Source organism: Rhinatrema bivittatum, chromosome 3 (assembly GCF_901001135.1).
Source record: "Rhinatrema bivittatum chromosome 3, aRhiBiv1.1, whole genome shotgun sequence".
NCBI lineage: Eukaryota > Metazoa > Chordata > Amphibia > Gymnophiona > Rhinatrematidae > Rhinatrema > Rhinatrema bivittatum.
In genome coordinates, this window is record NC_042617.1 from 145,756,209 (window position 1) to 145,768,895 (window position 12,687).

Here is a 12,687-nt window from a genome sequence, read left to right on the forward strand (position 1 = left end):
AGAGAGTGGAACTGTATTTGCCATATCTAATTGCTGGCTCACAGGACCCAAAGGCAGACTTAAACGTCCATGGGCAGCATGCAAGGTATGCGTCAGAGAAGAGGAGGAATGCATGAGCTCCATGGGAGAAAAAGAAAAAGTCAGCAGAATGCTGTTGAGCTTCGAATGAAGCAGAGCATACAGTCACTTTGGAGGCAGTGCCTGCAAGCCATCCTCACCGACGTGTGCTGTTCCCAGAGTGGAGCATACTCCCTCCAACCCAAATACAGATCCTAGAACCTTGTGAAGAGTCAGGTAAATGAGGAACCGATTTGGGGTATGGGGGGGGGGGGGCGGGGATGGAGAGAGACCTTTGTGACTCCCGGTGATGCCAGCACAGAGAAGTCAGAGAACTGATCCAGCCAATGAGGAAATGCAATGTACTGAATCTAAAATAAGTGCAGCCACTGAATCAATGGGGAAAGGGAGTGTTCGTGCCTCTGGGACCCTGGAAAAGAGAGCGAGTGTGACAGACGCCTTTAGTAAGGAACCTGAACGTGGGGATAGAAGGGTAGAGCAGAGGTTCCCAAGCTGGGGTCCGTGAGACTATCCCAGGGGGTCCTCCAGAAAGGATGCCAGAAAGTTTAACTAGGGAAAAAATGAGCGGGCTGCTGCTAGCTGTGATTAGCTGAGCTGCTGCCACGGGCCTGGGGAGTTACAGCGGAGCCTATGATGGCCCTGAAAACTTCACTCCACATTGCTGCCAACCAGGGGTAGGAGGGACAGAGAGGGACCATTCTCACCCATTAGAAGTCTCAAACTGCACTGCTGCATTTTACCAGAGGTGGGGAAGAGAGGGGCAGATTGCAAACCCCACTGCTGCACTTCGTGAGGATGTGGGAAAGAGAGGGGCCGATTGCGACTGTCAGAACCTTTGCGGCCTCTGCTGCTCGCTGAGGAAAGTTGGGTTATCACAGCCGTGAAGAACATTTCCCACTACTGCCAAGTGCTCTGCCGCTGGCCTGACAGAGAGAGAGAGAGAGGAGAGCTGTAGCAGAAAAGTGAGTAGAACGGCTCAAAGGAAAAAAAAGGAGGAAATGAGACTGGGATTGACAGTATGAGGGGGAAAGACAGGGGGAAGAAGGAATGAGATAGGAATGAAGAAATGGAAGATAAAGAGGGAGACAGGAATCCACGCTTGACCTGGTTAAGAGGAGTGAGAGTGGATGGCAGCCTATCAGGGGAGAGAAGGAGAGGAGCCCCAGGAATCATGCAGGACAGAGGTAGAGAGAGAGAAGGAGGGACATAGGTCCGGGGGGAAGAAGGGAAAGATGACTGCCCGAATGCAAGGAGGAAGGAGGACAAGACAGCAGCCAGGTGTGGATATTACATTAAACACAAATGTTATTCAGGGGGACACACAAACATGGAGATCTCATAAGCTCTCTTTGAAAAGCAGGCTATTGTTTTCCTTTTTCTACCATCTAAATGATTTTGTGACTCATTTCTGTGTTTTTGTAAGATTCATAAAAGAAAACAAAGTATAAAAGACAAGCAGGCTAAAAAGGAGTCAATTTTCAGGGAAGGTAAGTGAGTAAATATTTGTTTACCCATGTGAAAAGGCCCTTTTGAGAATTGCTATTTCCAATCACTGTGGGCAAAACTACCTACATTGTGATCATCATTGCATCTGTGGTGGAAAAATGGAGCAGAGCTATGTCATGCATGTACTCTGCACCTGTTTCAAAGGAGATGAAAAGTATGCAGCAACCGAAGTACTGGCTTGCTCCCACCAGCAGAGTTTTCAAAAGGAAACTCTGATGGTTTCCCTTTGAAAATTAGATTGCAGATCTGCAGGTATCAGTGTTGATTTTCTGCAGGTCATACCAAGCTGCCAACCTGGAACATTTTTAAACTTGCTTCCTTTTCCCCATTGCAGATGGATTGGAAGCTGCAATGGCCTCAACCTTCAATTATGAGGGCAAATTTAAATAACTTTGGAAATTGCCCTCCCTTCATATGTTCAGTTTAGATCAAAGGTTTATACATTATGAATGATTCTGGAGTACCTATCATTATTCATTTTTGGTATGCCATAATAAAATAAAGAGAAAAGTTTGAGTGGTCCATGAAAATTTTTGAATTTGACAAGAGGCCTGTGTTCCCTGAAAGATTAGGAACCCCTGGTCTAGAGAAAACCCCGAGCCATAAAGATGTAGAGTCAGCATGTCAAGTTTGTACTGGGGAGATCCAAATGCCTGCTTTTACCATGAAGGAGACAGTCCAGCAGGTGAGGCATGGGGTTTTATGATTGCTTTATTGGAAACCGCTAAGAAACTCAGATTGGCGGTATACAAACATTTAAGTAAATAAATAAATGTGGGTCAGCGGCAAGAGCTGCCGAGAACTCACAGCAAGGAACCTGTTCACGCCAGGTTCCCCAGTGCTTGACAAGAGTAGCAGAAGCCACAGGGAACACGAAGCAAACACTGAGCGGCAGAATCTCGGAGTGGTCCAACACTGAAGAATCTATCCACGGTGGTAACACTCCCATATGAGACTACAGAAAAGAAGACAGGATGGCAGTTAAGGACAGCAGAGTAGAGCACAATTGCCTTTTGGAGAGATTTTTAGCCTAGACATATTGGAGGACATTTGAGATGAGACTAACTAGCAAACAAAAGAGAAGAGCAGATTTAAGCATCTGCGGGCAGGCGTGAAAGGTGTGCCATCAGATAAGAGTAGAAGAGAGACACTTGAAAGGGCCATGATGTTTTCCTCCAGTTGCTAAAACTGGATAAAGAAAGCAGCTTTTTTTTTCCCTCTCAGTTCCAACACAGTGGTCCTGTTATCTGAGAAGATATGCACCAAGTAGGTTAATGGTAAATCCCTTTCATATAATATGACATAACATTTTATTTTTAATTAAAAATATTTCACTACATTATTATTATTCAACAATATCCATACAGAACCTGCTGCTTTTCTGTACAACAAAATCTTCTAGCCGTTTCAGGATACTCAGCCTTGATAAACCATGGGATTTCTAGTTCTCAGGGAATCACAGCAGACATCTGTTCTTCCAGGGTATATCTCATCTTCTGAGGAAGAAAAACAAACAATTACTAAACTTCCAGAAAGGTCTAATAAGCAGGTTCAAGATAGGAAGCTCAAAAGTACTAAACAGGTAATGGTGCACCCTCTCCAATAATATTTACTTATTTCAAATATTTATCCGCTGAACCAACTGGATGTACTATGTCATAAGCACTACACATACTGTGCAAAGTGCATGCATAAGTCTTCTTAAAAAATAAAGAAAAGAATATGCTTTTAAAAGCTTACAGTAGGCCAAGTAGTCTGTACAACTCCTAATCTCCAGGGAGATGTTCATTCCAAATTTTGGGCCCTATACAGAAAGAAAGCTCTCTCTCGAGTCACGGCAAGATGTGTTGCATGTAGGGAAAGAACTGTCAAGGAGTCATATATAGCTGTAACAGTAGCTTAGTGGAGCCTATAACTATGGTCCGGATATGCTAAGCACATTTACTATAGACACAACATGGGAAATCCCCTGAAGTACAGCTGCTCCTATGTGAGGCGTCTGCAGATGGAATCCTTAAGAGTCCAAGACGGAGGGGCCAAGGACTCATAGTGCACACTGAAGGATGGTAAATAAGCTGAAAAGGAAGCAATCCAGAGTCAGCTGAGAATAGAGAGAATGGGGCTAGCAAGCAAGTTCCCCAAACCTGTCCTGAATGCAGAGTATGCAAATCTATTTCATGCATATGTTGAAAACCAGACTGGTTAGATGTGTCTCCAGGACTGGGTTGGAAACACTGAGACAGACGAATGTAGAGGGAGCATATCACTATGGGCAGGGACCGCAGTCTCCTGCAACAAATTTTTCAAGATTATGTGGCAAGGGTTTGCAAATTATGTAGCAACGGTGTGGCAGATTTGCATAATGTGCCATATATTTGCATATTAACATGTATTTAAGCTTTATAAAAATAGTCATTTTCTGACATTTCTCTGCCCAGTTAATTTATCTTGAGCTTTATAAGAGGAAAAGGGATCTCAATCAAGTGGGGTAAAGGGATGAGGACAGATTCAGGGAGGTTAAGGAAAGAGGGACTAAGAATGAGGAGGGAAGATCAGGGATGGCAGAAGAGAAGAGGAGTGGTGAGACGTCCTGACATCTTGGGGGAGGTGAGGGAGAGATCTGGAAAGGTGTCCCATTCATAGCTGCAGCTCTGCTCCCCCCTCTCTCTATTTCCTTTCCACTTTCCACCCACAATTCTTTTATTGTCCCTCATCCCACCTGCCCATACACACACACACCCCCCAAAATCCACCCTTCCCCAGCATCTCTCTCTCACAAATTCTGATTCCCCAGGCCCTATATCACACCCCCCCTTCAGTCTCTCCATCACACAGCCTTTTTCCCATTTCGCAAACCCCTGCACCCCCTTTCCCATATCCCCCCAGCCTCTCCTATTTCACACACCCCTCCCCCCATCATTTCCCTTTCTACCTGTTCCAGCCCACTCGAGATTTTATAAACCTCTATCATATCACCTCTCATTCGTTTCTTCTCCAACCTCAAGAGCCCTAACCTGTTTAGCCTTTCTTCATAAGGGAACCCCTTTCATCCCCTTTATCATTTGTGTTGCCTCTCTCTCATGCCTTTTCTAATTCTGCTTTATCTTTTTTGAAATGGGACAACAGAAATGTACACAATTCTCAAGGTGCAATCGCACCATCAGTACTGTGGTATTACGATAACTGAAGGTTTGCTTTCTGTTCTTTTCAGAATCGTTCCTAACATTCTCTGCTTTTTTGACCACCACCACCACCACTCACTGAGCTGAGGATTTCAGCAAATTGTCCACAATGACCCTAAGATCCTTTTTCTGGGTAGAGACTAATATAGAACCCAGCATTGTGCATCTGTAGTTGAATTTGTTTCCCTGTGTGCATCACTTTGCACTTATTCACATTAAATTTTATCTGCCATTTAGATGCTTAGTACACCAGTGTCACAACATCTTTCTGGAGGTTCTTCACAAATCAGTCCTATTTTAACAACTTTGAATGAGTTTGCATCATCTGCTTCTTTTTCCAGATCATTTATGCATGCTAAACAGTGTAGGTCTCAGTACAGATTCCTGAGGCACACCACTATTTACCATTCTCCATTGGGAAAGCTTTTGTTTTTAAGAATAGCTTCTACTATTTTGCCCAATACCAATGTCAGGCTGACCAATCTATCACTCTTGGAGGTTTTTGGTTTTTTTTCAAGTTGCCATTACACTGGCCACCCTCACATTTTCAGGTACTATGGCTGTTTTTAATATGAGGTTACAGATTACTAGTAACAGGTCTGCAATTTCATATTTGAGCTCTTTCAGAACTATGGGTGAATACCATCCGATCCTGGTGATTTGTTACTCTTTAGTTTGTCAATTTGCTCTATTTCATCTTCCATTTTCACAATGATTTGTTTCAGTTCCTCTGAATCATAACCATCAAAGAACATTTATGGTGTGGACATGTCCCCAAAAATCCTCCTTGGTAAAGAGCAAAGCAAAGAATTCATGCAGTTTTTCTGTTATTTCCTTGACTTTCCAGAGCGCTCCTTATTACCTCCCCACACTGTGTCATCTATCGGTCAAATAACTGTGACACAGGCTTGTTGCTTCAAAATGTACTTGCAAAAGGTTATTAGTTTTTGCCTCTTTGGCAAGTTTCTTTTCAAATTCTCTCTTGGCCTGCCTTATTACCATTTTATATTTAACTGGCCAATGCTTATTCTCTTCCTATTTTCCTCATATGGATCTATTTCCATTTTCTGGTTGCAAATGCAGTAGTTATTTTTACTTTCCTCTAGCTAGCTAGTCTATAAAGCATGGACTAGATGGACCTCTTTCTTTCAACATAACCAACTATTTAATTGCTATTTAATTCCTGGTACACATATAGCATTAGAAATAAACTTGTATTTGAAGAAGTTAAAGAAACAGTATAGTTAAACCAAAGGATAATGTTTGTCTTCTTGAAAACGTACACATGTTTCTTTGCAACATGATTATTAATGTCAAATACAGGCCTCCATACTAAGGGAATCATTATATTAAAGACAAAATACTTGAGACTTGATTTATAAAGGCAGTGGGTTTTTTTTCACATAGAAAAACAGGAGAGAAAAAAGTGGCATAACCACAGGTGGCTTGTGGGAGCCTCTACCCCCTCAATTTTGGCTTAGGCCCCCACCCCCAGCAGCAGGGTCATGTCCCATCACCTTAAAGGTGCAGGGGTTAGAGGGCCTGGAAACACTGGAATTGCTGCCAGTCTATGATCCCTTGCGTCTTTAAAGTAGATAACTTGAAGGGGAAAGATCACTGACCTGGGGCTAGACTGGTAAAAGTTTGAGACTATTAACATCTTAGTTTACTTTTAGCAAATAATTAGTTATCCTCCCTCCTCTCAGCCCCTTAAAAGTTCAGAAATACCTGGGCTGAGTGCAAGGCCGGAAGCCTGTTTGCATATTTGCTCTTCAGCAGCCTGAGATATTAAGCCTTATATCAAGTAGGTGGCAATATGAACAGCGAGAGAGAGAGCGAGCAAGCGAGAGAATAGAGACAGAGTGTTGCAAGAAATTAAAGGAGTTTTGTAGTGACTGCCCTGAAGACCCACACAGGACGGGGTAAGTTGCTGGCCCCAGTATCCACGTATGTTAATCCTGGATCCCTCCAAAACAAACATATCCCCGCAGAAAACTGCTTCTAGGTCAGGCCTTTCGTCTCTTGACTTCCAGGATGCACTGACTGTTATAGGCAGATTATTTCAGAATAATTTGTTTATTTATTTTATTTAACACTTTTTTATACCGACCTTCATAGTAATAACCATATCGGATCGGTTTACATAGAACAAGGGAATAACTGAAGCAATAACTAAAGTAATTAACAATAGAGGTGAATAAGGCAAAGTTACATTTAACAAGGAGTAAAAACTTGGAAGCTTAAATAGCTGGAAAGAAAGTAGAGGCAGGAAGTAATTGTAACATAATACAATAAAGAATACGGGTTAAAGCTTAAGGTGCTTTATCCTGGAAGTGCCCGGGTCCATCGTTCTAGAGGATAAAAGACCATTCGTCCAAGTGAGAATAATGGCGACTAGTGATTGTCTGGAGGATCAGAGAAGGCTTGGTGCATAATAATCTCACAATAATCTCACAATAATCTGTGAGAGAGCTTTAAATTCATTAGTAATTACAAGTTATCCTGTGCTCCCACAATTGTATCTACCCAACTATCACACAATTCAAACATTTCATCACCATGGAACTCAGAGACCTGCTAAGCACCTGCCTCTGGTGCTGTTAAGGCAGAGATTCCTAGCTGGCACACGGCAGCGGGATGTGCAGGGGTACCGTACATTTTTACACCAGCCAGCCAGAGCCACCAGCAGAGAGAGGGGGGTGTGTGCAGATAACACAATTTTGCTTTCTGAGTCCCAGCCTGCACGAGTCAGTGAACAGCTTCATACCTGTTGCCTCCTTCCGTGCCTGGGGGGGGGGTAGGGGACTACATTCACAGGGAAGCTGGCAGAGGAAAAGGCAGCAACAGCTACAAAGTATGAAGAAGCAGCCTGCTGGCTGGAAGGGAATCTTATGTAGGGAGAGGGGCATGCAAGAGGCGATTATGCCAGCGGGATTGTGAGATGAGAGAAGATGGTTATGCCAGGAAGGGCATGGGCATAGTTTGACTTCTTCATTTAGGGAGGTCAGATTGGCTGGGATGCTCCCCCCCCCCATTCAAATTGACAAGGATTGGCACCTCAGTTGCAATAAAGCAAACCCCTTCTACTTTGTGTAGTAAATTAAAACTCTACAAAAAAAAAAAAAAAGTTCCTAATACCCTGTACAGAAATGTTCGCATATACAATCAGCCATACCAAAACATCACTAGCTACTGAAACAGCAACAACTCAACCTACATAAGGCAGCACTGCAAACATTATAACAGTCTCTAGAACACCAGTACACCGCCTACTGGGAAAACAAAAGCAAGATGGACTGCCATGGATCTCTAATTGTTTTATGATGGTCTCCCTAAAATATCTTACTCCCATTAATTTATATGCTGAAATAAAAGGTTAACAAATTAACATGAAAAAAAAAACCTATATATAAGGAATGTGTATATATATATATAATATAACACTACATTCCTTGATGAGCTTGAGAGAGCTAATGCTCTCTTCCTCAGGTCAGAATAGAATCAGCAAACAAACATTATTGGAAAAATGCCTGAAAAGCAGAATATAAATCAAATAAAGAAAGAAAGAGGATTATAAAAGGCAATCCAATGCTGGAGTGAAGAGGAAGGGAGGTTTGATGGGTGATCAGACTGTGACAGGCTGTATTGATTTTATGTCTCATAATGTGATTAAAGACCAAAAAAACAAGGTCAGAGTCCTTTCTTGTCCGAACCAAATTTTCTGCACTTTTTAACTTCAAAGGCCTGGCATTTCTGGATGGTTCTAAATTTTCCATTAATTAGCCTGATCAGAAGATCATCGATGCAGTGGTCTAGATCCAAAAAGTGCTCCCTTCCTCTTGTCTGTGGTGTTTGACCTTGTGTCTGTGTGAACTGACTCTGGTCTTTAATGCGTGTGGCCTGTCTAACTGATGACATCCCTTATATTTCCTGGTAAATGTCAGCTTTTGCTCATTCTATTCTGTCCTAAGGAAGAGCGCATTAGCTCGCAAAATCTGGTCAAGAAGTGCATTAAGGTAATCCAATAAAAAGGTGTCGCCCTAAATATTTTGTTTTATTTGATTTTGACAACTTTTATTTCTGTGCGTTCAAATGGACTAACATGGCAGTCACATTAACTCTTGTAGAATTCAGTCAGTTTAAAATCACCATTTTATTGATTCTAGAAATAAGCTGACTATATGTGTATGCAGGCCGATTTTTGAGGTTCCTTGCCTTGTCATTTTTATTTTATTTTTTTTTAAATAAAAAGATTGTAACTGATTCAGTCTCTCCATGAGAGGCACACAGCACCCTGCTGTGGTGCACTGATTCTTATACTGGGATTTATTTTCCTTTAAGGTGTGCCTCTCTCTTTAAACAAGAAAAAATGCTGAGAACTGGGTGATATTTAATTAGGATCCGGTCCACACACACAGTCACAGCGCCCTACTGAGGTGTTTTGCTGCTGGGGCAGCACAGTCAGTCACAGCAGGATATCCGTGTTTCTAGAAAGATTGTTTGCCACCTTTAGGATGAAACAGGACCTAGATGGGGTGGGGGTGATGAATGGAGGAGATAATGAAATGAAAAGCTGTTGTTGACCCTGTGCTCAAGGACATCTTACCACCACTGTGCTGTCTCAGCAGCAGAGCTCAGAAAAGTGAAATTTGATCTTAACTATTAGTTTCCTTTCTTTGAGTCCTTGTACAGCAGTCCTGACTGGTAGGTTATCTCCATCTACTAGCAGGAGACAGGGGACACACTCCTTTTCAGGGACCTCATCTCTTGGTATATAGGTTGGTGCTGCATCAGCAATAGTCAGTATTCTTATATCAAAGCAAAGTGCCAAAATACAATTAACTTTAGGAACAATAAAGACAGACTTCATAAATAGAAGGGATGGGGAAATATTCATGTTGCCTGTCCTGCTTAGAAAGCAAACTGTTCCTCAGGACTATACCTCATATTTGGCACTGCACATGCCAAGCAGTGCCATGGCCTTGAACACACCTCAAAGGCAAAATTTGATATTTTCTGCCAAGGATAACAGTGCAGGCTCTGACTTCCCGGGAGGGTCCTGTACTAGTGCAGTAGGACGTAAGGAAAATAATTTGATAGGTAAAACCAAATTTCACATAAGAACATGCCATACTGGGTCATACCTCCATCAAGCCCAGCATCCTGTTTCCAACAGTGGCCAATCCAGGCCATAAGAACCTGGCAAGTACCCAAAAACTAAGTCTATCTCATACTATTGCTAGAAAATAGCCACTACTATTACTAAGTCAACTTAATTAATAGCAGTTAATGGACTTCTCCTCCAAGAACTTATCCAATCTTTTTTTAAACCCAGCTACACTAACCACATCCTCTGGCAACAAATTCCAGAGTTTAATTGTGCATTCATGAAAAAGAACTTTCTCTGATTAGTTTTAAATGTGCCACATGCTAACTTCATGGAGTGCCCCCTAGTCCTTCTATTATCCGAAAGAGTAAATAACTGATTCACATTTACCTGTCCTAGACCTTTCGTGATTTTAAACACCTCTATCATATCCCCCCCTCAGCTATCTCTTCTTCAAGCTGAAAAGTCCTAACCTCTTTAGTCTTTCCTCATAGGGGAGCTGTTCCATCCCCTTTATCAGTTTGGTCACCCTTCTCTGTACCTTCTCCATCGCAACTACGGTATATCTTTTTTGAGATGCGGCGACCAGAATTGTATACAGTATTCAAGGTGTGGTCTCACCATGGAGCAATACAGAGGCATTATGATATTTTCCATTTTATTCACCATTCCCTTTCTAATAATTTCCAACATTCTGTTTGCTTTTTTACTGCGCAGCACACTGAACTGACAATTTCACTCTGATGCCTAGATCTCATTCCTGGGTGGTAGCTCCTAATATGGAACCTAACATTGTGTAACTATAGCATGGGTTATTTTTCCCTATATGGATCACCTTGCACTTATCCACATTAAATTTCATCTGCCATTTGGATGCCCAATTTTCCAGTCTCACAAGGTCTTCTACAATTTATCACAATCTGCTTGTAATTTAAGTACCCTGAATAACTTTGTATCATCCGCAAATTTGATTACCTCACTTGTTGTATTCCTTTCCAGATCATTTATAAATATATTGAAAAGTAAGGGTCCCAATACAGATCCCTGAGGCACTCCACTGCCCACACCCTTCCACTGAGAAAATTGTCCATTTAATCCTACTCTCTGTTTCCTGTCTTTTAGCCAGTTTGTAATCCACGAAAGGACATCACCACCTATCTCATGACTTTTTGTTTTTCCTAGAAGCCTCTCATGAGGAACTTTGTCAAATGCCTTCTGAAAATCCAAATACATTACATTTGCCGGTTCACCTTTAGCTACATGTTTATTAACTCCTTCAAAAAAGTGAAGCAGATTTGTGAGGCAAGACTTGCCTTGGATAAAGCCATGCTAACTTTCTTCCATTAAACCATGTCTTTCTATATGTTCTGTAATTTTGATATTTAGAACACTTTCCACTGTTTTTCTTGGCACTGAAGTCAGGCTAACTGGTCTGTAGTTTCCTGGATCGCCCCTGGAGCCCTTTTTAAAAATATTAGGGTTTCACTAGCCACCTTCCTTATCATCCTGCTATATCAGTCCAGACTAGTGGGATGTACCACAGCCCATTCCAACATAGGGCTCACACATCTCCTTTGGTTTGCACATCTAATCCATAGCGTCTATGAGAGACTGTAATGACCAAGTAGCTGCTTACAGATGTCCTCCGGAGCAGGCGCTGCAGCCTCTTTTCCAGAGAAAACCTCAGCCCTTACAGAATGAGCATGAAGCAGGCTTGGAAGCTGTTGACCCTTCGTCAGTTTGATTTACAAAGACATTCTGAAACTGCTTCACATTGTGAGGACCACTAAATAAAGGCCTATCAGTTAACCAAAAGGGGTTAGCTGTCAGATACATGAGGAAGGCTGAAAGACCCTGGGAGAGATCACCCTTACCAGCACATTCCTCTTTATGGGACACTGGAAAGGATAAGGAGGATGGGCCTGGTTAAAATTGATCAACTCTCTGCAAAGACTAGGAAGGATCACTGCCCACCTTTTTTGGGACTGCTTTTAGATCTTAACCCCTGTTTGTTCTGCTTACAGCCACATTTATTTTTAACCATTTTCTTAATAAATGAAACTCCCAAAGTCTCCTTTGCCCTGGATATCTGACTTGATTAGATTGTAAGCTCTACTGAGAAGGGACAGTCTCATGTTTTTTATACAGCGCTGCATACACTGAGTAGCTCTATAGAAGTTAAGTAGAAGTAGTTGTAAGAAATGCAAGAATTTGCTAACATTCTGTTGGACTGCAGCTGAGACACCAGAAAAATAATGGTTTTCCCTTGGTTAATAAGCTCACATTTCAAAAATGCTGCATACAAACACCACTGTTTAACATTACCAAGTCACATTGGAAAACACAATACCAAGGTCTACCTCATTTCTCTCTGTATGGTCTGGTGGAATCATCATGTCTCACACATCAGAAAACTGTAATGTTGCAGCAGAAAGTTGGTTAGAGAGCATATCATGCTTAGGGACATTTGTTTTCTGTTTTATTTTATTTTTCTCAGAAGTGTATCTGCATTTATTGCAAGAATAAAAATATCTACTCAGAAAAGTTAGGATTTTTTTCATAGATTGCTCCCATTTTTGTGTTGTAATAAACACTGATAAATTCCCAGAAAAATAAAATAACTGAAAATGAAGGTCCTTAAACATTCTACAGTAGCTGAATTTTTTTTTAAGGGGACAGACATGCAGAGGCTAAATAACTTTCTCTAATGTATTTTATTTTGTTCTTACATGAGGGAAAAATGAGTTTCATTGAAGTTTACATAAGATTTCTTGAATATTAGTTTCAACTTAAAATCCAAGATTTTTAAATAAG

At 41.6% G+C, this 12,687-nt stretch overlaps 1 protein-coding gene across 8 annotated transcripts in view; it reads right to left on the bottom strand.

Annotated features, from left to right (window-relative positions):
* The window catches only part of RMDN2 (regulator of microtubule dynamics 2), a 252,019-nt gene that overhangs the window by 217,140 nt on the left and 22,192 nt on the right, over positions 1–12,687 (bottom strand). For 3 of the 8 annotated variants that reach the window (XM_029593795.1, XM_029593793.1, XM_029593794.1), the window contains exon 2: positions 2,955–3,080. The gene's annotated coding sequence lies outside the window, so the exon portion shown is untranslated. Of the gene's footprint in view, positions 1–2,391; positions 2,533–2,954; positions 3,081–12,233; positions 12,288–12,687 lie in introns of those variants that run through there. The other 5 variants (XM_029593796.1, XM_029593798.1, XM_029593799.1 and 2 more) reach the window with 3 other exon arrangements.